The 24,320-nt window shown below is 41.7% G+C and overlaps 1 protein-coding gene across 5 annotated transcripts in view; it reads left to right on the plus strand.

The window, feature by feature from the left end:
- The window catches only part of GRM3 (glutamate metabotropic receptor 3), a 102,609-nt gene that overhangs the window by 15,220 nt on the left and 63,069 nt on the right, over window positions 1–24,320 (plus strand). For 2 of the 5 annotated variants that reach the window (XM_088165889.1, XM_014883132.2), the window contains one exon: window positions 22,758–22,866. The exons of the other annotated variants lie outside the window; for them this stretch is intronic. The gene's annotated coding sequence lies outside the window, so the exon portion shown is untranslated. The remainder of the gene's footprint in view (window positions 1–22,757; window positions 22,867–24,320) is intronic. 5 annotated transcript variants of the gene reach the window in all.

A 24,320-nucleotide genomic window follows, 5' to 3' on the forward strand; every position in this document is an offset into this window, starting at 1 on the left:
TATCTGTGCCTTCTCTAGTGGTCTGAAACTGACACACTTCTCAGTCTGAGAGATCTTCCAGTCTGCTGAATTGGCCATCAAGCCATGAAACATTCATTGCCTCTGGAAAGATTCAGAGTAATGCTCCTGAAAAAAACAGAGTCCGAGGATTGTTTTTACTTTTTCTTTGTCACCTATTACAGAAACATTCTGTTACGGTTTTTAACATAAGAAATAGATACAAAGACATGTTTTAGACTGTGTGATTAGCACAAAGGAAAGCACTATCTCATCAGTGGGATAATGCTTTCTTTCGAAGTTGTAGCACCTCTAATCTTACGCTCTTTAGTGAGAGCAAACATCAGTCTGTGCATTAAGTGTTTTAAAATGGCATTGAGTTTTTGTTGCATGATGGTTCCAACTAATGCTTCACATTATTATCTCTTATGCTCATTAAAGGAAATGTTTAGTTTCTATCAAAGTAAAGGACTTAGGTGAAGAAAATAGCATTGGTTTGAAAATAAAATAGAGTATAAGTAAAAGACAGAGCTATTGCTGGTGAAAAGGGCTTTGATGAAAACAGTATTGAGAATGGCAGAAATGTCTTTTTCTCTGATAATTTCTTCTCTATTAATGGCCTATTCTGCTATGATCAATAAAAACTCCTTCAAGGGTCACAGTGCTTCCCAAGTTGATTATTGCAACAAAAACAAATCAGTTCAAAGCCTTTCCTGAGTAAACAGTTACTGATAACACTTTATTCTCCCTGTTCATTGCTCTTCACTAGGCCTTGGTCTTCTCTAGCAAAGCAACTGAAGGCAGCAGCCTTGGCTAAACCTCAGTCTGGGGGCATTTCCACAATGAGGAGATTCACTATGGCATTTTCCTGGTTCCTGCTCAACCTCCCTTGGTACCAGGGTCAATTCACTTCCCTTCTACTGAGATGCAGGGAAGGAGCTTGCCATTGTCTGGTGGTCAGAGGTATTTGTAGACTTTTCCAAGGCTCTTGTCCTCATTGCTATCAGTAATGCTTTGGGGCCTGGACCTCTTCCTCTGTTTGTTTAATCCTCCCATTCCACTGCAGAACCCGGGAACAGTTTAATGACATCCTTCTGATATTTCTAAGCCACTTTCCTCCCTGAAATTTTCAAAGAGTTTGTACAGATTGCCTAGCAAGCTTCTTGTTGCCTCCTGCATCTTTAGGAGATGGTCCTCTTGAACTTCTAAGACCCTTGCTGACTTTTTCAGAGTGGCAGCAGGCAAGAATACCTGAAATTACAAAACAGTTATTTTCTCAGCTCAGGCACATTCTTCTGGAGTAAAATTGCAATGTCTCAGAGGACCTTTGGGGCTGTAGAGAGTATAACAGGATCTGGATTGGTGCCTGGCACGTAGGCAGTGATCTCCTCACTCTTGTCCACAAACCTCCTGCTGGCTCCAGGCTGAGAACCTTGTGCCCCGAGCCCTTGAGGTCATGTGTTTCTCCAGCCCAACTAAGTGTGTGGAGAGCAACTGCAAAGGCTTAGCTGGTTTCACAACTATGTAAATTGTTTTGCCTCTGGGTCTCTAGTATCATTCAGTTTTCCTGACTAACTCCTTGCAGTTAACCAAATACTTGCAGTTCATCTCAGACACTTCAGACTGACACCACATAAAAACCTTTCCTAAGCAGGCAAGTAATTCTCTCCACTTCAAGTCAAATGAATGGATTTCTATTGGAGCCTTTTGATTGTGATTAATACCAACAGTGAAAGTAATATTTAATTTGCCTCATGTGCCTCTAAAAGACCAAAACTGTCTTGACTCCCACTCAGTCTGGAAGATCAAGAAGTCTCTCACCATGGCCCTTTCTATGAGATAATCTTTCTTTCTTCAGTTCAGAAAAGACTTGTGAACTTTAGGGGGTGGGGTGGGGGTAGAGAAGTATTTGTAGTGATTTGTACTTTTCACCACTTCTGTGACTACGAAGGAACTGGTGCTTCTTTTGGTCATTTTATTCCACAGCCTCATCTTTTCCATACAAATCAAGAAAAAGAAGCATTTGAGGATGGGATTCACCTCAACAGACATAACCTGAAGCCACAGTGTGGAGGTCTGCATCTTTGGAAAGTCATATTTTATAATAAAAAAGAAGAATTACACTTTTAAGGAGGGATTCAACTGATCTGTTTTAGACATCTAAAACATATAGGAAGAGAGAAATAATGTTCAAAAAATTTGGGGGTTTTTTGGTTTGTTTTTTGGTTTTTTGGGTTTTTTTTTTTTTAATAAAATGACTTTTAAATGGCCTTTAAATAACCAGATCACATGCATAACCATATAATCTAACTGTTTCATTAAAATAATCACACCTAAATGTCTAGGGGGAGACTCCAGCAGTTCAGGCTGTTTTATCCATGTTTCTCACAGGACTGAAATTTTAGTCATAATTTTATTCACAGCCTGCTCTGTAACTGAACTCGAACAAGGTGCTATGTCAGCGAGAGAGGAAAACATGGTGCTGCTGGTTTGTTCTCTGGTTCTTGCCAAGCTGTCCTCCCTCATTTATTTCCACAAGAGTCTGCTCTGTGTCTGTTCCAAAAAGAGACACTTTTTTCTTTGCAACACATAGGAGGAAAGCAAAATGTATCTGAGATCTCACAATGCCATCTTTATTATTTGGAGATAAGTTTGTCTTGCAAAATGAATTTTCTCTCCCAAAATTCAGTTTGTTTTTCCATTGAGGCTTGACTTTTTAACTACACATGAAAGCAACAACTTACTTATGCTGATGGGGTTCTCTTGACTGTTATACCTGTGCTTCCTTAAGTGTACACAGATGACCTCTGTCAGAGACTGAATAATGACAGACATGGGCTACAGGAGCTTTTGTTTTAGCCCAGTGCAAAGATTCCTAAGTTCTTAGTGCTAAACTGTTAGTCTTGAAGTGGGAATTAATACAGGAAGGTCTTTTTGCTTGCTTATAAAAGAGGCCAAGTTGGAAAGTCAGTTATAGCCCCTTTATGCCTTTAAAGTCAGTAGATCTGTGAATTAGCCATCCATAATCTTCAGGGATGCCAAATTAAAACTGTGTTAAAGTGAGAAAGAAATATATTAGAAAACCTGGCAAGCATTCAAGTCTGAGCTCACTGGTCGTCCTGATCTTGTTGATTTGAAAGATTTGCATTTCAGACCTTTCAGAAAACATTAAGTTATTCTTTCAGTCATCTCATAGTGTCAACACACTGGTCCAATACTAAGGTACTCAGATATGCAAACTCTTCTCAGTTTACATACTATGCATATGTGATAACTTTCATCTTGGTTATAATAAAGACTGAAACAACAATTTCCTGAGCCAAAAAATTTAACATTCTTAAACTAAAACACTGTTTCCTGTTCATAAAGCTGATTTGGGCTCAGAGCTTCTGTGGTTTGAGTGTGGAGGAGGTTGCACTGCACAAATTAAAGCAAATACATTTCCTTCCAAGTGGTGCTGTCAGAAAGTCACTTCTGCTAGACTTCAGTTTTCATGTAGAGGCATTTGCAGTATCATAAATACCTGTTCTTCCTCCTCACGTCAAGAACTCCTGAGACCTCGGGTTCCCTAATTTCCTTTTTGAGCACAGATTCCCTGACAGGGTTCACCAGAGTTTAGTTCAGTTTAAATTTGGTGCCTGGTGGGTTGAGTTCTTTCTTTTCTTTCTTTAGCCTTTGCTGTCTTCTGTTAAAAGCTGTCATGCATTTGAAGGTCTCTGATTAAAGGCTAGACTTTGCCTTTTCTGCATAAAGCAGCAGGAATCAGAGTCCTATAGCCCCCAGGAGTGGATTCTCATGATTTCCCTCATGCACCCCTTTCTCCTCCTCAAAGCTACCTTTTATTCCTCCTCCTCTGGTGCACTTTGCAGTATCTCTCATTCTGAAGCTGGCTAAATTAGAGCTAGAGGAACTCTTTCCTGGTGCTGTCAAAGCTTCCTGGAGATTCTCAATGTGCAAAGATTTCCCCACCTGCTGGATTTTCTTCTTGTTCAGCAAGTCAGCTGTTAGCCCCAAAAGACAGGAATACTAACAGGATCAGGACAAGGCCTTTATAATATCCATCTTCTGTTCAATGGATGTGATTTTGGTTAAAATGGTTCATTCCTTTACATATTAAAATCATCCTACAGATTAGTTCAAGATGTTCCTCTGGCTTTGTGTGGCTTAACTAGGTAATAGCAGCAATTACAAGGACATTCCCCTGCTGAAGCTCAAAGAACACACCATCTGCATTGCTCCAGTCCTATAGCCTGGGCTGTATTTAACTTCAAGGTTCAGGGATTTGGGAAGATTTCTCACCTTTATGCCCTCTCCTTGTACCAAGGGTCTATAATCACACACCTTTGCCCCAGTATCTGTTAATGTGGCAGAGGACTAATTACAATACAGGCAGCCACTACACCCACACAGGGACTGTGCCCTGACCCTGCTGCACTTTGTCCCCAGGACTGACCCACCAGGAGGTTGCTGTTGCACTTTGATGATTTGTTTTTTAATGTCTTTACAGCTGAAAATGTATCTCTGGCATGAAATTGAAGGATCTCCACTGATTTTCACTGAATAACTTTTGAGTTACAGCACCATAAATATCAGGGAAGCAGACCAAGTTATCCTTTTGTAGCATTTGAATTCACAAATCCGCTAGTACTGGCCCTCTTGTGATCATAGCTGTAGTTAAATAGACTAAGGGGGCTGTTTTTATAGAAAAACCTTTGTTTATGTTTCACCAGGCTTCATATTTACTGCTTAAATCAGTCAAAAAGTACTCACAGAACCAGGAAACAACTCTCCTTATGACTCATATATTACTAGGTCCAAACTGTTCTTAAACTGCTCCAGCCCAGAGTTAACATATTTTTTAAAATAAATCCCAACTGTCAGGGGATGACTAGAGGTACAGAACTCATGTCTAAAAATTATTCGGTTCCTAATGTCACATTGTGTTAAAAAAAAATTGTGAATTAGGCTAGACGTTTCATAATTCTGGACATCTGTCTTTGACAAATAAATATGTCACAGTCAAGCAAAACAGCTCTAGGAGAATATTAAAGATGTTACTATCTTTTTAAAAAGAGACTGACATAACAAACTGAAAAAGTTAAGGCCATGTTTTCCACAACTACAGATGAATAAGCAGCTAAAGATTATTAAGATGACAGCAAAGACTGTAATTTCATAAAGTTTTATCTGTAACTTGTATCACACATCTGAGCTCTGTGATTTCAGTGAACCTTCTATGTGATTTACTCAAAAATGTGGATTTTGCCTCATAGTCCTGATGATTGTGGGTTTTATCTGGTCATTTGACAGTCTATTTCCTGGACGATTTTTTTTTTCTGTGGTGTGGTTTGGTTTGGTTTGGTTCTGAGACCTGAGAAATTCTGCAGATATTAAGCAGGGTCAGACTTTGATCTCTGTTCCACCTGCTAATTCTCCATTGGATATTCAACACAAACTTGTCACAGAAGCAAACTACATCTCAACGTGTAGGAAGTGAGGAACAGAGACAACATTGAGGAGAAAGCATTTTCTCTTTTTGTGAACTATTTTTACCTCGCAGACTGTTATTCCACTGAGCAAACTCAGGATAGGTAAAGGAAAATGCACTTTTCAGGCTCATCTTGGATCAGCTGGAATCCTAAATATCTTTAATGTGCTCTTATTTTTACCATTTCTCTGGTGATGTTGTGTCTGGCAGATTGCTGTGGGAAATCCAGCAACATTCCTTCTATAGACCAGCCATCCTGCTGCATAATAAAATGCCCCCAAAATCTGCATTTTACTAAAATAGATGCCATGATTATCTAAGAACAGCCTGCTGGGAAATCGCAGAGTTCAATGCTACATTTCTATTTTCTGCAATAAAAATGGCAATCTGACTCCAGTTCAGCACTTCTCTCACTTACTTCCCTTACTTTCTCTGGACAATGAAAGTGTCATTGTTGATTATCAATGATTATCACGATCTACCTTCTCTGCATTTCAATCTTTCCTTAGACAGGGGTAGGTGATATTCCACTGATCAAGGTGTTGCCATTAAAAAAAAAAAAAAATGCCCAGAGGAATCTGTATCAAATTTATCGTGATAAGTTCAAAAACAACCCTTTTTATACCAGTTTTCACTCTTATTGCTAAATCTTTCCTATTTCTCCCTGTGGATGCAGATTCTGCTGAAAATATATTATCATTAGGATTGTGTTTCTCAAAAAAGTAGAAAAGCATAGATATCAGGAAGTTAATCCTGGGCCCATGAAGAATCACAGACCACAGGATGAAAACTGAAATTTTTCTTTTATCGGGGAATAGCATATAAAAAAATTCCTTACCTTAGAAGCAGACTTTGAGCTACCAGACCACACACTGAAAAACATTTCAGACAGATTTCTGGCTAATGCTTTGGAGAAACAGACAACTATATGGATTAAGTCTTTCTTCACTTAAATGCTTTTCTGCAGTACTTTCTTCTACATTATCCTATTGAAGTGGGATTTTGCACTCTTGGCTCCCTAGCAATGCACCTCCTGCCAAAGGATTTACCCAATGCCTCTTTATCATTTCAAAAGCCAGCATCAGCACTATTTATTCTGGAGTGTATTAGTAGAAATATATCTCACTGTGGCGACACACCCTACCTGTGTTCTTAGTTCAGCAGGTAGCTCACACCCTTTTCCCATCATCCTGGCAGCTACATCTCCACAGTGCCTGTGTCCTGACACAGAACAGTCTGATCTGGGACTGCTGGGTGGGATGTCCTACACATTTATCCAGCTGGTGCCCCCAAGACTGTGTTCAGTTCTCTTTTGTGGATTATTAGAAAAAAATGAAGCATATTTCCCTTTCCACAACAGTGTGACAGCTTCCCACGTCACTTCTTGACAGGTTTTTTCAACCTGTTAAAGTAGAATGATGAACTGTCATGAGAGGGTAAAACTCCACCAGTTTGTTTGCCTGATTGAAGATTTGTGGCAGGTCTCCTGAAACCCCTCTGTGATATCAGCTCACACAGGTAGCTTCCCCTCAGCTCATGCAGGCACACAAAATGTTCACAAAGATGATTTATAGGCTGCTGAGCATCCTGATGAGTGTGTAGCTCAGCTTCCAACACTTCACATCTGGCAGAGAGTTTCCAGTGCAACTAGTGAAATCCATAAACTGCCTCTGTGTCATTAAGTAAATAGAAATATTTTTACTTCCTTTTTGGAATACCGGAAACTCCAAATAGTTTTGCAAATCTTAGTCTGGCTGTAGTGACCTGAGTCCAATTTAAGGGACAGCCAGTGTTCCTGCTTTTTAAGCATTTTTTCTGGGTTGGGATGAACCTGTATCTCTTGAGGTCTCTGCCTCTCTGCACTGATGAGAGAGGGAGCTCTGTTGATACACATGGCTAGGCTCCAGGCCTTTGAATGATTAAATAGGATTAAGTTCACCCATTTTGCTTATTTTTTTCACCTGTTGTAACAACTGAGAATAATTTACCTAACCTTCTTTCTTCTCGCTAGAAGTTTGGAGATATTAATTTTTTATCGCTTTAAAATTTCAGATTTTTTTAGCACAAACTACAATGTATATTACCAGTGGAAATATTTTGATATAGTAGGGACTTCACCACATGCTTCAGTTGTTTTTATATCCGTTATTGCTGTGCCATTTTAATGCAATTTTCCGCAGACTCCTGTGTTATTAACCTGCATTCATCATTTATATCCCTCTCCCGAGGCTTGTTGTAAGACTCTATAGAAGAAGATAAACAAATTACAGATACAGGAATTAATTGTTGCCTCACTGGAGCACCCCTCCCAAGGAACTTTAGGAACAGTGGTTGGAATGAAGCAGCCCACAGGCCACACTGATGGGAATGGTAGGAAGAAATTTGAATACAACTGGACAAAAGCATATACAGGGAAACACACAGATTAGGGCAGATATGAGATAATGGCAGGCAATGAAAGTGAACAAAATTACTGCAGGCCTCCAAGGAATGAGGCTCTGCAAATCAGATGTTAAACACTCCTCCCAGCAAGGTTTGCTCCCTGTTGCAGATGCAGCCTTTTTACAAGCCATGCCACCTCTGGTGAGCTCATTATACAGCTCTGCCTCTTCTTTCTGTTTAGTTCCCTGCCCACTGAGGTTCAGGTACAGAAATCCCTGCACCCCCATAAGAGAGGAGACAGAGTGGCTCAACTCTTCCTGGCAGATCCTGGGTGTCCCCTGGTCCCAGCCCCATCTCCAACCCAGGAGAGCTGCCCAAGGCTCGGCAGCACAGCCCTGCAGGAGGGCAAGGGGAGCCTGGGGAAAAGGAAGAAGGACCACAGTGCTGAGAAGGAAGACATTGTTAAAAGAAGAGTAGAGAGAAGAAGGGACGTGGGGGTGAAGTGAGTTCAGAGGAATAAGAGAGCACATCATAGAGATTGTGTCTTTTAAGGAAGCATATGGTGCTTGAACCTCAGGGGAGCTGTGTTGTGCTACAGTGGATAATGACAAAGAGTAACAGACTGTCCCTTTCCCTGAAAACCATGTGGTTGAAGCAGATAAAATACGTCAGAGGAGCAATGATTGACTGGCCCAGTGTCCAAGAGCAGCTCTGCACTGGAGGCACTGAAAGCAGCCAGGAAATCCCAGCCAGATGTGCCAGCAGCCAGGAAACCCCAGCCAGGTGTGCCAGCAGCCAGGCAAACCCAGCCAGGTGTGCCAGCAGCCAGGAAACCCCAGCCAGGTGTGCCAGCAGCCAGGCAAACCCAGCCAGGTGTGCCAGCAGCCAGGGACTGCTGCCCTCGGGAGCATGGGGAAAACCCAGGGGACAGAGAACTGTGACAAGGCAGAGGGGATGAAAAGGGCAAGGGAAGGGTGCAAAGTTTGGCTCCAGTAAGGTTTTCTAGCCTGACCTCAAGAGCCCATGAGAGAGTGAGAGCATGACTGAGTTCTTTGCTTGGAGCAAAAATAGCGGCTGTGAAAGAAACGGGAAAGAGGCAGGCAGATACAAAAGAGAAGAAAGCTGGGGAAAGAAAGGAAAAGAACATGAAAACACTATCCTCAAAACCAAGGCAGACATGCTAGCCATATTAATTTCCAGTACAAATGCCCTTCCTCCACTACAGCTCAATGAGGGATCTGACCACAGTTAAGTTTACGTTGTGTGTTTTCAATAATAGCAATAATGACAACAAAAACCCAAAGCCCAGAATTACGAGTCAAAGGCTCAGCTTAATTCTGAAAGAGGAACAGAAGGAACAGCTTTGCATGGAGGTAAATGTGTTTTTCTCTGTCTACAGAAGAGTTCTGTGGGTGGTTTTAAGAAGTTTCACTGGTGGAGCTGATAGTCCTAAGAAACAATCTCTTCTGTTAGATTCTGCAGTTATTTTTTAGCCACAGCTGTCAATCAGACTGCTTTTCAAAGAAGGGAAATGTCAGTATCTCCACTCTGTAGAGACAACACAGAGATGAGAAACAGCTTGCCCAGTATCAGTCAGTAAGACAACCAGTACCAATAAGAGCCCCACCACCAGGGTCCCAGCCTGGCCCACACCTCCTCTGTGTCCTCTCTGAGAGGGCTGGGGGGTGTTAGTGTTCATCTGCTGAAAAACTCCTGCACCTCGTTCCAAACCACACAAATGGGTAGATTCCCACTTGCCTTGACTGCCGTGTGGCCAAAGGAGAGTGGTCATTTCCATGCCACATCCCAGACTGTGGGGATCTCTACTGGAAATATGTACTGGAATTACTGAATGCAGGGGTGGGAGTCAGGTTTTTCAGCTTCATTATAGTCATTCAGTGTATGACTGGGAGGAAGCAATTAATGCTTTGGACAATGATATCTAAAGTCTGAAATAAACACCTCTGTTTAATTTTTGTGCTGTAGAAAGAAAAGAAATCTACACATAACAGCAGCAGCAATAACTGTAAATTAGGGAGATGTTTTTCTCACCTGTGGAAACACGACGTGTTCAGATGCTCTTGCACCTTCTCCTGCAGCATCTGGTGCTGGCCACTCTCTGACACAAGATGCTGAACCAGATTGGGCTTGGGTGCAGTCCAGCCTGCAAATATCTTGTGTTCCTAAAGAAGTTGTGAAGTTTTCTCACATTCTGTTCCTCAATCTGTATAGAAAAACCCAAATAAAGCATTATCTTCTCCTTTGAGAAATCTCACATTACATACTTTCTTATATTCTGAAGCAAAATTCCTTTCAGTGCTCTCTTCAAAGCACTTATACTCCTGACAGGAGTTTTGTAGTGTGCTTATCAAGGCTCTGTTTTCCCAGTGGAGGGCCACAGCTAATTACTACAGTCACAGAGTCTTTGCATAATGGGTCTTAAATGCCTTGCCATCCTTAAAACTGTCTGGTCGGTTCATTCTTGAAATGACCACCTAAAATAACAGTGTGAGTAGACATGCTCTGTTTGCTTTGCAGTCCTTAGTATGAAATCATTTAGCACCTTTCATACTTCAAATCTGCAGATTGTTAAACCAGAAAAAAAGAACTAGAAGATGAAAATATAGCTTTTGAATCTGAATTTCATCATGTCATGGAAAAATATTTCTTTTTGTGCTGCAAGTGGAAGATAGTTGAAGAACGGGCATTTGTTTAAAAACACAAGAAGCCAAACTGGTACATGGATAAAATTGTTAATTTTCATTATCTCCTTAAATTCAGATCAGTGTTCTTTTAATATAGTTTTTACTATTACAAAAGGGATTGTGGCTTCTATTACGTGCACCTTGCTTCACTGGAGAAAAATATCTATGCTCCTTGACTGGCATAATTTCAAAAAAACTATGTGATGAATGTGGGAAAATGCACTGTCCCAGGACATTGGCAGACAGAATCCAGTATCTGAAACACAACGTCCACAGAGGTAATAGTAAGACATGTGGCTGGTTTTCTTTGAGGGTCAGACTCAGAGGTGATGCTCAGTATAAGAAACTGGTAGATAATGGTTCCAACCTTGCAGACAGTGGTGAGCAGCCTGAGATTTCAGACAATTCTGTGAGAGTGATGAGAGAAAAATTCAAATCAACATAACAATAGTTTTAGGCAGAAAAAACCCCAGACCTTTAAGAGGACCCATAAGCCGTGAATTTCCAGAAGCTTGAAAAACTATTAGTAAACAAAAAATTGCTAAATGTTTGCATTTTGTGTCATTCCATGTCATTTAAGGGACTGTGAAACATAAAAAGGAAGATGACAGAGAAAAACAACCAAACCAAATCCAAGTAATAAGACAAAACAGTGAAAGCAATCAGCCAGATTCATCATCTTCATTTCATCCAATTTACACTGCTGTAGAGTTGACCCTTGTAGGCAAAGAAAGGCCAGTCAGTTATTGCCCAGTCATGTTGGGTATTATAGTCCCTCCCCACAGACCACTAGTGGCCCATACATTGATTTTGCAATCAGACCAAAAGCAACATCCTTAACACCACACTGGATTATTGCCCTGACTCTGACTCAGGGAACATTTCCTCTAGCTCTTGTGTTTTCCTTGGAGACCTTTCCATCTAAATATTGACCAAGCTCAACCTTCTTTAGCTTTTGAAATATGACAAGGTAATAAATCAGAGCCACAAGCAAGCAGGGCAGCTGTGCTATTGCAGTTTAGAGGGAAGGCTGCCATACAGTGCCAGGACAGCTTCCCATTTCACACTGCCAGCATCATTGTATGTGTCCAAACCACACCCCAAGGCCAACAGGATCCCTCCTGTGATCCCACACTCCAGGGACTGGTGGGGAAGGGATACAGGTACCCAGGGTTTCAGTGATTTTCAAAATGAACCTTGATGCCACAGACTTCCCAAACATGCCATAGGGCTCTCTAGATACCACTCTTCACAGGTAAGCCCTTGTCTCAGGTGTTATAAACCTGTCTTCTGCCTTGGGATGCTCCAGGATGAAGGGAGGAGAGCAGTAAATCCTGATGTTCAACAGCACTGCACCACTGGCAAACCTCTGGTCAGTGGACAAGCCCCGAGATACAGATGTTAGATGTCAGGGAGGAATTCTTTACTTGAGTGTGGTGAGCCCCTGGCACAGGTGACCCAGAGAATCTGTGGCCATGCCATCCCTGGAAGTGTTCAAGGCAAGGTTGGATGGGACTCTGAGCAACCCCTGGTCTAGTTGAAAGTGGTCTAGTGAAAGTGATCTGGTCTAGTGAAAGGTATCCTTGTCCTGGAACCAGATGAGCTTTAAAGTCCATTTCAACCAAAGTCTTCCTATGATTCTATGAAACTGTCCCCATGTTCAAAGATGCTGCAGCAGGTCCATCTTCTGCCCAGCACAGCAGCCTTTCCCACTGGAGGACACATGCTGAGAAAGTAAGAAAATTACAGCCTGAAAAATCTTCCAGACTGGAGCTTTTCAGCTCTGTTCCCAGCCGATAAGCTGGTCCAGCTCAAGGCTAGGGAGAATTTCTCCCAGGGTGATCATTTGGTCAAAATAAAAAGGAATTAATAACAAGATAGAACACCTGTTGTGGTGTGTGACCAGGCCCTGGGAATGGGGTGTCTTCTCTCTGGACCAATCACCTTTTCTCTACTCTTGGAATTGTGAGTCCTGCTATAAAACCAAGTGTGTTTCTGAATAAACTTGTCTCTTTCTATCATTAAAGACGACTGTGTAGCTGTGCATCTTATTTCTGCTGCACTTAAAGGGTTAAAACCCCTTTCCACAGCTACATCCCACATAAACCCAGCACACCCGTGCTCCTTCCAACACTCCTTATTCCACTACAGTCCTTTTGAGGAAAAACAAATTGGAGATTTGGTGCCCAAAACTGGAAGAAGAGCCATTGGGAGATTTCCAGATGAGTTTAGGGAATTTTTATCCAGCACATAAGTATCAGACAGTGGAGCTCTGCTCCACAGCTGCCTCACTGCCAGACTCCTCATGGCAAGGCTGGCAGATCCCAGCTTCCTGCTGGAAAGAGGAATCCTCTTCCAGGCACTTGCAGCCAGCTTACAGCTGTTGCAGCAGTTTTGAGGGAAATTTGTCCCTCTACTGCCAGCACCAATTTGTGCACATTTGCAGGTGTGACAAATTTGCTGCAGATGACCTCTGGGAAGGCAAAAGCATTGCCTTGAAAGTGTGTCAGTGATACCACTTAGCACTCACATTTTCTACTTCAAAGTGTTCTACCAACACTAATGAAGTGAGCTTGAAAATAAGAGCTGAAAACACCCTAATAACATGAAAATACTGCCCTGGAACAAGTATATAAGCAAGAAGGCAACAAAGCCATTATAAAATGAGGACATTATTTTTTTTTTTCTTTAATGAGCTTGCTTTACCCAATCTAATTTAAAAGTAGCTCATCTGTTTAGCTGAAACCCTCCAGTCATTTTCTGATAGCACTGTGAGGTGGAATATAGCAACTAGGGATGTAAAATTTCAGTTCTATGACCCTGATGGCCTGGGAGAATATAGTATTCTATTTAGGAAGATCTTAAATTACTTCACTTATCACTCCAGACTATTTTTAAGATATATGTAAATGTACAGTACAGAGTCCCTCAAAGAAACAGCCTCTTTTTTGAAGCTCTTAGACTGGGGGACTCAGCTGAGATTTGACCAGGAGCTGTACACAGTCACAGGTGTAGTTTTCTTCTGAAAGCATCATAGGACACATGTAGCTGTGAATAGATCAGAGAGGTTTGAACAAAGCAAGCAAAAATTGCCAAATCCAGGCTTCTCATAAGTTAGTCTCCCATTGCTTTTAATAGGGTTAGGATTTTGCCTGCTGGACTGAATTCCCAGCTCTACACTGAATTCACTGTAGCAGAAATCCCTTAATCTCTCTGTGCATCTTTCCTATCTCCTCATCTGTGGATAAGGATGATACTAACGTCTGCCTCCATGGGTATTATGAGAACTAATTAACTGAGCTTTCAGGAAAATTTCAGCAGCAAAGGCAAATTTCTCCTCTGGAGATAAAACACATACACACACATATAGATACAGGTATTTGTGTGTATTGATATATAATATCAATATATTGTATAATATACCTATCACCTGCCAGACCTTTCTTAATGTCAAGGCTCTTCTTTTCTTTGCCTTGTCTTACTTTTACAATCCCACTATTTTTAAATGCTGTACTTTATTCAAAGTCAGTGTGGAGATGTCAAGCAGGTAGTTATTAAAAAAAAAAAGAAGAAGAAGAAGAAAAGAGAAAAAAAGAGAAGTCTTTGCCTTCTCCTTATTTAATAGCATTTTTGTTCTGCAGCCATTGTTCCTGCCAGTCAGAAAAACTGCTTGGTTTTTAATGAAAAATCCTAACAGCAACAAATTGCAATCCTCCCTTTCAACACAGACATGCCCTTTGAATTTAATTATGCCTCAGGCAATGCATTATAACGAGCATGGGATAAGTGACACCAAAAATCTTCCAAAAAACACAGCAGATGTCCCCCACTGGGCAAAAATAGCTCAGTACCCGATTGCCTGTTTTGGTTCAGGCTCACCCAGGGCTGGAGTCTGCCTGGCTCACCCCACCTGGGCTGGGCTGTCCCACCTGGCCCCACTGATGCCAGGGGAGCTGAGGGATCCTGAGGGAAGATCTGGTCCCCCAGCCCCAGCAGGAGAATGCCAGCCTGGAGGAAGGGATGGAGGACCCTGCCCTGGGACAGGGATGTTCCTGGAGGGGTCATTCAGAGCACCCAGCAGGAGCCCAGAGGAGCCAGGGACAGGGGAAGTGAAAGAGTTTGGGAGGTTTCCTTTTCTCCCAGAATAATCTCTCACAAGCTCTGTCAACTATCCACAGTTAAACAAATACGTGAAATATCTATCAACATTTCCCATTTGGAGGGAGAGGCAGCACCAATCACTTTTGGTTTTGTTGTCTTGGGAGCTGCCACAGTTAACGAGAGGAGACAGCCTGGGATTTTTCTGATGGCTCACAGAAGAAAATTTCCTTTGAAAACAAATACCCAAGCCCTGCCTGTAATGCAACACCAGGGTCAAACTCTGTCTTTTGCATCCTTCTGGATGCTAACGTGGGATAATGCAATGCCCCTGTGTTACTCAGATCTTCTGGGATGGCCAGTGACTCCCAAGATGTAGCAGATCATGGAATCATAGGATCATTAAAGTTGGAAAAGATCTCCAAGGTCATCAAGTCCAACCTTAGACTAAATGCCACCATGCCCACTAAACCATATCCCAAACTGTACTGTGTACTTAGTTTTTGGCCATCTCTAGCAATGCTGCTGGTGCACAATGGTTGGGTCTACTTATTATTGGGATGCAAAGTATTCATATGCACAGGAAGGCAACAGTCACAGATGCCTCCTGACTGCTGGTGGGCAAATACCAAGACAAGTTCTATTTAACCTCAAAAGCCATATGGATGTAAACATTAAATGAAGCAATTCCAATCCTGCCAGAGGGTTTTGTTATTTCAAAGTAGCTGCATTGGACATGGTCTCTGTCTTCCATTCCTTTCCTATCAGTACAGGTGCCTTGGCTTACTGACATTTTAAGAGAGGTGAGTTCTGTATACTAAATGGCTGCTCTGGGTCTGAAGACCCTCTGGCTCATGTCAGGGAACTGTTTCCCTGCTGTGGTACAGCTCTCTTGTGAGCTTCTGCAACAGCTGTTTTCATTGAAGTCTTAAAGATGAAAGACAGAGCTTTTAAAAAGAGAGGGCTGAGATGCACAATCAAGTTATTGCAGTTTAATGTGTTTCTGTGCAGCAGCTGAGCCACACCAGCCAGCTGGGTTCACACCCTCAGCTTCAGTAAATGCAGGATTTAAACTGCACATTACCATGGCCCGAGTATGACTCTGGTCAGACATCCACAATAAATCATTCACTTTCTTGAGCACAATAACACCATCATGTAACTGAGTTTTCCAGATATTTAAATGCTTGATTCTTCCTTTCCCTGCTAACTTGCCCTGCAACCATGGGTCTTACCGCCTCCTTAGCTTTCAGACTTCACGTGTAAAATGAATACGAGGAGTGCTTTACACAAAAGGATGTTATAAGAACTATTATGAGACTCTATGAGGTGCTGAGATATTCTGAATACCTGGCCTGAGGATCATTTCAAGCACCCCATTCTGCTAAGAAGAATCAGAACAGTAGTGCTTTGCTTTTAGCCACTCCCAGTGATCCTTGTTATTTATGCAGCTGTGGAGATGAAAAATAACTTACAGTCTTGTCTTTTGCTGCAGTAAACAGAAGCCAACAGGGCTGCATTGCTCTGCAGGAGCTGAGGAGCTGCATCACTTCGTTGCATGTTTTAATGTGAACCTGTGAGTCACAGTTCTTATACCAAAATATTTCCAAGTACATCTCCTGTCAAAGACAAAATTTTAGTAGCTTCTGTCATGTGTCACACATAAACAACATGAAGGATGACATCAAACACTTGGAAAGTGTGCAAGTACACCAAAAGGAAGGAAAGTGACTTACTGAGCTTTAGTTGGTTCAATATAACTCCGTGAGTTTTACACCTAGAGGACTCGGGTTGCTGTAACTGTTACCTGTGAATAAAGCTTCCCTCTGGCAAGTGATAATTAATTCTTAGATTTTAGAAGTTTCTGAATTTCAGAGACTCCAGAGCACATTTGTATGAAGATTAGACATTGTTTCTTTTCTCCTTTTCTCTTTGAAGTCTTTTCTTCAAAGATTGCAGCTCACTGTTCAGGCTGCATAAATCCTCTCTTGACAGAGCCTGCTTTTCTCTGCACTCGCAGAGCTTTGAGTCTAACTCTGCTCTCCCTTACTCTGCTCTGTGCCCATCAAAGAACAGAGAGATTGTCAGCACCACATCGCTGCCAGTGGGGAGGAGAATCAAACCCTTTGCCAAATACATCAAGTGAATTGCTCACCCCCTGTGGGGAAAATTTACCACCTAACAATGCAGTAATTGATATTGATGGTGTGTGTTGTTCACATTTCAATTTTTTTAGAAACTTGTTTTCAGGATTATGAGAAGCCAGGTTACAGTGATCAAAGGTCGAAGCCTTTATTTCCCTGTAAAACAACTTCCCTGGGGCTATGCCTGATGTGGGAAGAAATTTGTGGTTTTGGAAAAAGATTTATACAAGGCATGTACCTAAACTAAAAAAGACCAAAGATGCTAAATTACAAGAGTGAGATTTTCTTCTTATTAATATACCTATGAATTGTAAACAACTGCTCAGGTGCTGAAGAAATTAGTTCATCCACATTTTTAGTTGGAGTAGTAAGTGCTGGGTCCATAGAAATATAGCTGAGTTCTTAATGTTCATACGTTAGACTTCTGTCCTCTCAAGCTGAGCTCCTCTGACCTTGTCATGAAACAATATTTTGCAACATCTTTTCTAATGAAGAAAAAAAAAGGATAAGTGTTTGCTTTTATTTTCTGTCCTGTTGAAGAAGGGAAGGGAAGGGAAGGGGAAGAAGAAGGTGAATATTCACATAATCCAGAAATTCCTTTTTTGTACAGCTTGGGATAAATAACCCCAATTAACGAGAAATCAGAAAACCAGTTTTCCATGTTTATAATTCACAGAATTCTCTAGCTGTATGCATAGCTGAATTTCAGGGTCCTGGTGTTAAATAGTACAAATCTTCAAATATTCCTACTGCTGCCTGTTCTCAGCTGCCCTTCCTCAGTGACCACTACTGATAACCTGTGTGTGAAGAAGTCACTGCTGAGGTGAATAAAAGTTGGACCATCCAGTTGAATTCTTGTACATTAAGTTTCTACTCAATGTGATCACGGTGATGACCCAAGACAAGCAATGTTCTACAGTCTGGCCAAAATGGACATCGTTCCATGTGGCAACATCATGGTTTTAGCAAAATCACTGCAAGTCATGGCAGAAGCCTTCATGCTGAAAACACATGACTGTATGTTCAGTGATGCAAATTATATTTAATTTTCATACTGCCTTGCTCATTAACAAGTACCTCAAAAATACCCCAAACTCTCTTAGGCATTAGAAAGTACCAGAGTAGTGAAGTGTCTTGCCCAAGACATCGGGGCAGTGACAGAATAAGGAGTAGAGCCTGGAGCACACATATATGCCATCTTCAAACCACTCTTTATGTTACATTGCTTCCCAATTTAGTGTTCCCAACTGGTCTAGTCGTGCACCACCATCCTCTTAAGCATTCCTGACTTTTCTCTCCTGTCATTTTGTAGAAATTTCCTTTCTTAGCCTGACAAAGGAAATATTTCGAACTCTTGTTATGAGTCTTTTCATTTCTTTGTCCAAAAAATTCAATGCACAGACCTGGAATTTTGGGTCACTTCTTGGGATTGGCCCTCTGAGCTCCATATGCCTCCTTCAGCACCTTGAATATTCACAGCACAGCCCTGTGGTGGCCCAACGTGCCGGATACACAAGTGCAACTGCACCAGGAGAGCTCTCTCCAGGGGCCACAGGCCAGATGACAAAGAGCCAGGGAAGGAGGTTCATAGCTGAATGCCTTTGCCCAAGGGAAAGCAGACCAAAAAATACAAAATGTCGGCAGAGGGCATGTTGCCCTTGATTGAGCCCCTGCTGGCTGGAAACCCAGAATTAACAGCAACAACAACAACAAGAAAATTAGTAAGGCTTGCCAGCTGGGGAAAGACATCTGGCTAGTGATCAGAGGGGCATGTGAGTCAATTAATCCATCTCCGAGCTGGATTAGCACATTGAGACATGCTTCCCTTCACTGCTGCAGAGGGACCTGTTGAATGAGCTGTAAAGATGAATGGAACTAAAGAAATTTCATTTAGATGAAGAAAAATGGCTCTGAAGTAGTGAGTGGGTGGTTTTTTACATGCCTTATGTGCTGCAAGAATTAAGCACAACTCAGAGAATTTAGGGCATGAAACAGCCATTTGGATATAAAAGCTCTTGCATTTCAGATCTCATTGATTTAAAATTTGTATCTAGATATCTGCCAATTTATTTCTCATGTTTGTAGCATATCCAGGAAAAAAGATACTACAGTTTAGGAAAAATAACTCTTTGAGTCCATTCTTTCACAACTGTGGTAAATCAAGTTACTGTCACCACAGAAGCTATTCCTGGGCTCTTTTGCTATTATATGGAATGGCAGGACTGTTGCTCAAGGGTATCATGCTGCATTTAGATCTGGAGAGATTGAGACTCAGTCTCCACCTTCTCTGTCATTGCAGATCAATGGGACATGGTCTTCTTAAATACTTTTCAGACTGTCAGAGATAGGACCTGAAGGGATGACTTTGGTCACTGAGTTCAGGTCTTGCTGTCATGAACCATCAGGTCATATAATCCCTTCTTTGGAATTCTTCAGCTCCCTCTTAAATTTTGCTGGTTTTGTTATTCCTGCAATCAGAAAGCTTTTCCAAAACTTCATTCTTCTGCTGTTTAGAAACTTCTTTATAATTTCAATTGTCTGTTTATTCAGGACCAGGTTACAGTCATTTGTTCTAATTCCAGAAATGTCTTTTACTCTCCTCCCTCTTGAATACTCAGACCCCTGAGGTGTCTATGGATAGCTTTCAAAAACTTCAGCTTCCCTTTCACTAAGCTAAACATGTGAAGACACATTGTTCTCCCTCAAAACAGGCTCATCATTCCCCTGTATTTTGTAGTAGTCCTTCTCTATACCTATACTTACTTCAATTATTATTTTCACAATAATACATGGATTATGCACAAGTTTCAAATTATATCCTGTGCAATGGCAGCAACACCACCTCACACCTGCAGAAAATACCCTTTCTGTCTGTACTCTGGAAGTTGTATTGAACTGACTGAGGGGCTTTCAGCTTTTGGAAGTATGGGAATTTCAGTTAGCACCTGGAAGCTTGTACTTGAGACCTCGTAGGAAGAGGCACGTGAGTTTTCTCAAACAGGGTTTGGTGCCCAGGGAAAACCTTGATGCAGCTATTAGCAAAGCAAATGGAGTGCTAGCATGCATCAGGGAAGATTTCTCTAACAGAAGTGGTGAGGACTGTCTTTTTGTATTACTAATGAGCTAAACAGTGCCAGTGAAAAGACATTGACAATATAATCCTGATTGCCCATACTGAGAAATTGCTTGAATGGTCCCTGGAGTTCTTTTGGGATGTGACATTGTTCTGAATAATTCATTGACAAGTGTGGGGACTTAGCACATAGTGGGGACCATTCCAGCTGGATGAGTGCCCATCACTGTGGGCCTAATATTCTCATTGCCTCAGGATGGGCCCACAGAGGTCTAATTTATGAGACCAGACATAACTGTACACACGAGGGTGCAGCTCCTCATGTCAAGGGCTGTGCACAGTTCTGATCATATGTACTGAGGGCAGAGGAGCTCCAAGATTGCAGCTACAGCTCCTAAACAGTGACAGACACCAGAATGTGATTGTATCCTTTACAATGGCTAAAACAGTCTCCAGCCACAATATAAGTTCCTGGGAAGAGGCTGGAGACCATCTTAGCCCCAGCAGCATTCACATCAGATCTGTGGGAAGGGACCTTCCAGTTCTGGAGCTCCAGAGATTTTCTCTGCACAGGCACAGCTGTGTCAGATGGTATCCAGATCAGAGTGGTCCATGACCCATCCTATTTTCTAAGATCATTTCAGCCAAACTGGCTCAGATATATTGAAGAACTACCTCGGTGATCAAAAGAATCCAGAATTAACTCTTATGAGAGCAGGAAAAAACGATTTTGAATGCTTTTGAAAAATCTCCTTTATACTCAAAGAGAGCTTTATGTACAGAAACTGTCCTCAGCCCCTGGGAATTTGGTTCTCAATCCTTTAACTGGAGCATGTCAAATAATCTCAGCTGTCACATGTCATGTCTGAGAGACCGTGAGCTTTGACACAATATGTGTCAAATGTACCTTCAAACGAATGCAGCACTTCTCTGGGAGGTAAATGACGATTGCTGAGCATGATTTCCTTCCAAATAAATATGAAAATTCCACAGACGTCAGTCAAAAGAAATTAACTCTCCTTGAAGGCATTTCATAAGAATCGCTTTCTTTCTTCTGTCTCTGCTACCTCTCCCATTTCTAACAGAAAATGCCAAAGTAGATAAGTTCAAGACTTACCTCTGAAAAACAAGGGCCTAGAGTAATGAAAGCCCACATCCACAAACATTTGTACATAACTAGGGTTGTATGAAGTGGACAGACATCTTGTCCCTGTTGCTGCTGTGTCACTCAGTGTCCATTACTGGTTACTGACTGCTGTCCAACAGACAGGCCCAGAGATAAAGAGGGAAGGACTCCCTCTTGGCATGGGTATGAAATCTATTTCAGTGAGCATGTCACCTCTAAAGAACCCCTGCTTATACTTACACATGGCTTAAAACACGGTGTTTGTCAGAAATTCTCTTATCTCTTCAGAGGAACCAGGAGGGAGAGGAGAGGAGAGGAGAGGAGAGGAGAGGAGAGGAGAGGAGAGGAGAGGAGAGGAGAGGAGAGGAGAGGAGAGGAGAGGAGAGGAGAGGAGAGGAGAGGAGAGGAGAGGAGAGGAGAGGAGAGGAGAGGAGAGGAGAGGAGAGGAGAGGAGAGGAGAGGAGAGGAGAGGAGAGGAGAGGAGAGGAGAGGAGAGGAGAGGAGAGGAGAGGAGAGGAGAGGAGAGGAGAGGAGAGGAGAGGAGAGGAGAGGAGAGGAGAGGAGAGGAGAGGAGAGGAGAGGAGAGGAGAGGAGAGGAGAGGAGAGGAGAGGAGAGGAGAGGAGAGGAGAAGCACTTCTCTCCTTTTCTCTTTAAATACAATGAAAAGACTCAGACCTGGTCCCCAGTTCAGAACCTGTTCAGATCAGAGATCCAACAAAGCAAACCTCTCTTTGTTAGGGGACCTCCAACAGTTCATTCAAAAGGAAATCTAAGTTAAAAGGTGGTCATAAATAGATACGTGTACTTGAAAATAAGAATTTCAACATGAAATGCAGTTAGATATAAATAGAAGACAATCAAAATTTATAGACTTTATAAATACATCCAAACTTACTCTCAAAGCCCATGAATGTGGTGAAAGGAATCCAACATATTTCGTATCACCAGTGGGGAGTATGGGACTTTCAGGGATGGAGAAATGTCCCTACAGTCACACTTACAGAGAACTATGAATTCTATTGAGATTTCATGATCAGCAGATGATAAGTTAATCATGACGAGAGAAAAGAGTCAACTGGGACAGCTCTAGGAGCATGAAATACATGTAAATATCCCATTATAGCCATTAAGCAATATTCAATATGGCACAGCAAGAGACATAGGGAAAAGACCAAGGACAGACAAGCCTGGCCAAGCTGGTTGTTACCTATGCCAAGTGCAATCCTATAACTGTTTGCTGCCAGCAAACACAAACCAACAGCAGTGGCTATCTCAGAAGTGAGAAGTCCCTGATTCAAGAAAGAAAAACAAATGAGTGTTTTAAATTTACCTGCAAACTGCCCTTTTTTTACTCTAAAAGAACCTGTGTATTCTTAAAAAAAGTGCTCTTTAAGAGAGATTTTTAGCTTGTTTGATAGGATATTCAACAGAAACTCTGGGAATAATAAAGGAGTGTTTAAAGCAGATTGACTTCCTCATTCAGCTATGTCATGGAGCTGATTCAAAGACATCCAGGAACTTTAAAAGGTGCTGGAGCTGGCCAATCGGTTTCTAGTACTAATAGGAACCGAGCTGTTAGTGTTTTTGCCTGACATCCTGTAAGGAAAATCACTGGCATTTGGCTTACTCGGGAGATTTCACCATCTGTTATTGTAGAGACCCAATAATGATACAAAACACAAATAAGCAAAAAGCCCTAACACTCTGTCAAATTTAGTGAGGTCTTAAAATATTCCTGCACAGGTAGAGAATTTTGCTGGAGGAGAATCAACAGAGCATCGGGCTCAATTACATCCGAGTTTCCTGTGTAAGACCTGTCAAGCAACTCCTATCATCACGTCTGTAATTGAGTGTGAGTAATGGGTTTCATTTAAATTCATGTGGTGTTTGCTACCTACACCCAGACAGATAATGGACAGATAGCAGAACAATGATCATCAAGAGGCTATCACTTAATTCTTGTTTTATTCTGCAGCTTGCCTGCCTTCATCTGTCTTCCCTTCTGAAGAAGTGAGCACGTTCCTTCTGTCTCAGATGGAAATGCAATGGCCTATTATGCATTCATCACAAGTTTTCCATTTCCCATCCAAAATCATGACAATGATACAAATATGAAAGCCCACAGAATTTGTTTCCAAAGGCATTCAGCTACATGCATATATGTTTAGCTTTCTGCAATTGAATTTCTTATCCCCCAAAACACACAGTCAACTTCCTTCTAAGTAGCAAATATAACATTTAAGGAATTTATTTGTCTTACCAAAAACAATAGATATTAAGTATGGTGAGAAGGGCAGAACATCCTACAAAATATTGAAAAAAATCTGTTGGCTCGCTGCAGATCTATTGATTTAAGAAACACAAAGGGAATATGCTGAACAAGATGAGATAGGAAATCAAGTAGCATCATGTGAATGTAGTAGTAAAGCCTCCTACATACTCTCATCACTGTCAGCTTCCTGCAGGACAAAAGTGTGTGCTCAGTCCTGAAAACTCTGTCCTTCCAATACAAGTATTGGTACACATTCATGGCCCTAGCTATCCAAATTCCTTTGGATTTAAGGAAACTGTCAAAGCCTTACAAGTTGTGAATGCTGTTGTGCAAGTGAAATTAATGAGTCCTTTTCTGCTTCCCATATTTTAAAGCTTTAAATGAGTCTTATTTCTGGGGAAAAGATGAGGAGGAGCAGAGGAATGGATGGAATTGTAAATCTCTTGGCATTTAAAATCTTAGACCTGATTGACCTCATGACAGTGCTTCAGACCAGTATTTATCTTGGTGTTGTAAAGCAAGCAAATTACCTTTATCCAGGCATGAATCCCACTTTGCAGTCTGCTGTAACTAACTGGGGTATGAGGCTCAAGTGAAATGCTCCAGTCAAGCAAATAAACATTGAAAAACAAACAAAAACATTTGCATTTGAGGAAGTATTAAATGTATTTATCACTCGCCCTTTGAGTCTGTGTAAGTGCTGGAGTAAGGGGACAGTAATATGAATAGTTGTAACTCAGTTATTAAATAAAATGGAAATACATGAATAATTAATACAAATAATAACTGGTGCTTGCCTGACTGGTATATGCTGAGGTTTTCACTGGTGTTTGTCATGGCATGATAGGCTAAGGGTTGCTTGGGGAGAGGGCTCCTTTGTTGCCCAGATCCCCCAGCACACTGTGGGCTGCAACAGGAGCTCTGGGCTGGCTATTTTCAGAGCAGTGAGGAGTTCCCAGCACAACCCTGCTTGTGACTGTAGGATGAAGCCTGGCTTCCAAAAGCAGAGTGAGCCTGCCAAGCATTCTGCCTAC

Source organism: Sturnus vulgaris, chromosome 5, assembly GCF_052056855.1.
Source record: "Sturnus vulgaris isolate bStuVul1 chromosome 5, bStuVul1.hap1, whole genome shotgun sequence".
Taxonomy (NCBI): Eukaryota; Metazoa; Chordata; class Aves; order Passeriformes; family Sturnidae; genus Sturnus; species Sturnus vulgaris.